Source organism: Theropithecus gelada, chromosome 19 (assembly GCF_003255815.1).
Source record: "Theropithecus gelada isolate Dixy chromosome 19, Tgel_1.0, whole genome shotgun sequence".
In the NCBI taxonomy this organism is placed as follows: domain Eukaryota; kingdom Metazoa; phylum Chordata; class Mammalia; order Primates; family Cercopithecidae; genus Theropithecus; species Theropithecus gelada.
Window position 1 is genome coordinate 17731761 of NC_037687.1, and position 4323 is coordinate 17736083.

Consider the following 4323-nt stretch of genomic DNA (forward strand, 5'->3'; position numbering starts at 1 on the left):
CTGGATGGTGTAATTAATTTGATAAGTCAGCCATTCCCCCTTCCCCAGGCCTGGCGAAACCCCCTCTCTACTGAAAATAGAAAAACTAGCTGGGCATGGTGGTGGATGCCTGTAATCCCAGCTACTCGGGAGGCTGAGGCAGGAGAATTGCTTGAACCTAGCAGGCAGAGGTTGCAGTGAGCCGAGATTGCACCACTGCACGCCAGCCTGGGCAACAAGAGCAAAACTCCGTCTCAAAAAAAAAAAAAAAAAGTGACTGGTTGTAGGCAGGCGAGGTGGCTCATGTCTGTAATTGCAGTGCTTTGGGAGGTCGAGGTAGGAGGATTGCTTGAGGACAGGAGTTTGCGACCAGCTTTGGTTGGCATCATAGCAAGACCCTGTCTTTACAAAACATGAAAATAGAAGGAATTAGCAGGGCATGGCAGTGAGCAACTGTGGTACTCGGGAGGCTGAGGCAGGAGGATCACTTGAGCACAGGAGGTCAAGGCTGCAGTGAGCCATAATTATGCCACTGCACTGCAGCCTGGGCCAGAGAGCAAGACTCTGCCTCTTTTTTTTTTTTTTCTGAGATGGAGTTTCGCTCTTGTTGCCCAGGCTGAAGGGAAATGTGTGATTCAGCTCCCCACAACCTCTGCCTCTCCGGTTCAAGCGATTCTGCTGCCTCAACCTCCTGAGTAGCTGGGATTACAGACACGTGCCACCACGCCCAGCTAATTTTGTATTTTTAGTAAAGACGGGGTTTCTCCATGCTGGTCAGGTTAGTCTCGAACTCCTGACCTCATGATCCATCCGTCTTGGCCTCCCAAAGTGCTGGGATTACAGGCGTGAGCCACCGCACCGGGCCAAGACTCTACCTCTTAAAAAAGAAAAAGAAAGGAACGAGCATGTTCAGTGTTGTATTATTTCCTGCCGATGGACTGGTCAAATCATAGATGTATATATTCTTCCTTCAAAGAGGTGAGGCTTAATTCCACTCCCTACAAATACCTTTGTTTCTCTTTAATTTGAGATGGGGTCTAGCTGTGTTGCCCAGGCTGGTCTCAAACTCCTCGGCTCAAGGATCCTTCTTGAGGATCCTGAAGTGCTGCGATTATAGACGTGAGCCAGTGCGCCCAGCCCTACAACCACCTTGATAGTGAACTGGATTTAGTAACTAGATTCCAAAGAGTAGAACAGGGAAAGTGAAAAAGAATACGGTGGCTCACACCTGTAATCCCAGCACTTTGGGAGGCTGAAGTGGGTAGATCACTTGAAGTCAGGAGTTCAAGACCAGCCTGGCCAACATGGTGAAACCCCGTCACTACTAAAAAATACAAAAATTAGCCACTAAAAATACAAAAATTAGGCTGGACGCGGTGGCTCACCTGTAATCCCAGCACTTTGGGAGGCCCAGGCAGGCAGATCACCTGAGGTCAGAAGTTCGAGACCAGCCTGGCGAATATGGCGAAACCCCATCTGTACTAAAAAATACAAAAGTTAGGCCGGGCGCGGTGGCTCAAGCCTATAATCCCAGCACTTTGGGAGGCCGAGACGGGTGGATCACGAGGTCAGGAGATCGAGACCATCCTGGCTAACACGGTGAAACCCCGTCTCTACTAAAAATACAAAAAAATAAGCCGGGCGAGGTGGCGGGCGCCTGTAGTCCCAGCTGCTCGGGAGGCTGAGGCAGGAGAATTGCGCGAACCCGGGAGGCGGAGCTTGCAGTGAGCGGAGATCTGGCCACTGCACTCCAGCCTGGGCGACAGAGCGAGACTCCGTCTCAAAAAAAAAAAAAAAAAATACAAAAGTTAGTCAGGCGTGGTGGTGCACACACCTGTAATGCCAGCTACTCCAGAGGCTGAGATGGGAGAATGGCTTGAACCCGAGGGGCAGGGGTTGCAGTGAGCCGAGATCATGCCACTGCTCTCCAGCCTGGGCAACAGAGTGAGACCCCCATCTCAAAATAAATAAACAAATAAATAAAAATCATCAAGTAGCAAAGGTGGCATGTTTTGAGGTGACACATCCTGAACTTCCTCATTCCCTGGCTGAATTGGTGGGTGGTGGACAGAAATTCAGGGTAGAAGTTCTGAAGTAAGATATCCATAGAAGGGGTAGAAAAAGACAGATTAGAACAAATAGAAAGGAATAAATGTAAGCACACTATGCCAAATGTTGTCGAATCAGTATCTTTGTCCTGAGAATAGGTTAACTTGGTTACACGCTTGTGTCTTATTTTATTTTATTTTATTTTATTTATTTTTTTGAGACAGAATTTTGCTATTCTTGCCCAGGCTGGAGTGCAATGGTGCGACTGTGGTCTCGGCTCACCACAACCTCCACCTCCGAAGTTCAAGCAATTCTCTTGCCTCAGCCTCCTGAGTAGCTGGGATTACAGGCATGCGCCACCATGCCCGGCTAATTTTGTATTTTTAGTAGAGACGGGGTTTCGCCATGTTGGCCAGGCTGGTCTCGAACTCCCAACCTCAAGTGATCTGTCTACCTTGGCCTCCCAAAGTGCTGGGATTACAAGCATGAGCCAGTGTGTCCGCCTTTCTGTCTCATTTTAGAAGGGGGTGGCTTAGGAGGCAGTTGGGAACCTATCTAAGTCAGATCTCTAAATGGTGCGAGCCATCAGGCATTTAATGAGCATTTCTTCTTTCTTTCTCTGTCTCCCCACCCTCACTTTCCTTCCTTCCTTTTTTTTTTTTTTTTTCTTTTCTTTCTGGAGACAGAGTCTTGCTCTGTCACCCGTGCTGGAAAGCAGTGGTGCGATCTCGGCTCACTGAAGCATCTGCCTTCTGGGCTCAACCAGAGTAGCTGGGACTACAGGCGGGTGCTACCACATCCGGCTAATTTTTTGTATTTTTAGTAGAGATGGAGTTTCACCGTGTTATCCAGGATGCTCTTGATCTCCTGACCTCATGATCCACCCTCCTCGGCCTCCTAAAGTGCTGGGATTACAGGCGTGAGCCACCGCACCCAGCCACACCTGACTAATTTTTGTATTGGCAGTGGAGACGGGGTTTCGCCATGTTGCTCAAACTGGTCTCAAAGTCCTGGGGTCAAGTGATCTGCCCACCTTGGCCTCCAAAAGTGCTGGGATTACAGGCGTGAGCCACTGCGCCCAGCTCTTCCTTTCCTACTCGACAGGATCTGGCTCTGTTGCCCAGGCTGCAGTTCAGTGGCACAATCACAGCTTACCGCAGCCGTGACCTCCTGGACTCAAGCAGTCCACCTGCCTCAGCCTCTTAAGTCACTGGGACTACAGGCTGGAGTGCAGTGGCACAATCTTGGCTCACTGCAACCTCTGCCTCCCAGGTTCAAGTATTACTCTTGCCTCAGCCTCCCGAGTATCTGGGATTATAGGCACACGCCACCACACCCAGGTGATTTTTATATTTTTAGTAGAGACAGGGTTTCACCATTTTGGCCAGGCTGGTCTTGAACTCCTGACCTCGTGATCCACCCACCTTGGCCTCTCAAAGTGCTGCGATTACAGGCGTGAGCCACTGCACCCCACCCCAAAGTACACATTTACAAAAAGATTTTGAAAACAATATTTAAGCAGGCATATTATAAAACATAATTATTGTTGAAAAGCTTATTTATAAGCTTTCATCTCACTTTCATTTAACTTGTGTTCAACAATTATGCTTAATTACTCATGAACATTTCAAGAAACATTGAAAAAATCACCATCATCTTAAGTTACTTTTCTTGTTGACAAATCAAGTATCAAAAATCAAAGAAACAAAGAACCAAAAAAATTAAACATAGGGGGCCCAGCACCATGGCTCACACCTGTAATCCCAGTACTTTGGGAGGCCATGGTGGGGGGATCACTGGATGCCAGGAGTTCAAGACCAGCCTGGCCAACATAATGAGATCCCATCTCTATAAAAAATACAAAAAGTGGCCGGGCATGGTGGCTCATGCCTGTAATCCCAGGACTTTGGAGGCTGAGGCAGGTGGATCACCTGAGGTCGGGAGTTCAAGACCAGCCTGACCAACATGGAGAAACCCCATCTCCATTAAAAATACAACATTCGGCCGGGCGCGGTGGCTCAAGCCTGTAATCCCAGCACTTTGGGAGGCCGAGACGGGCGGATCACGAGGTCAGGAGATCGAGACCATCCTGGCGAACACGGTGAAACCCCGTCTCTACTAAAAATACAAGAAAATTAGCCGGGCGAGGTGGTGGGCGCCTGTAGTCCCAGCTACTTGGGAGGCTGAGGCAGGAGAATGGCGTGAACCCGGGGGGGCAGAGCTTGCAGTGAGCCGTGATCGCGCCACTGCACTCCAGCCTGGGGCACAGAGCAAGACTCCGTCTCAAAAAAAAAA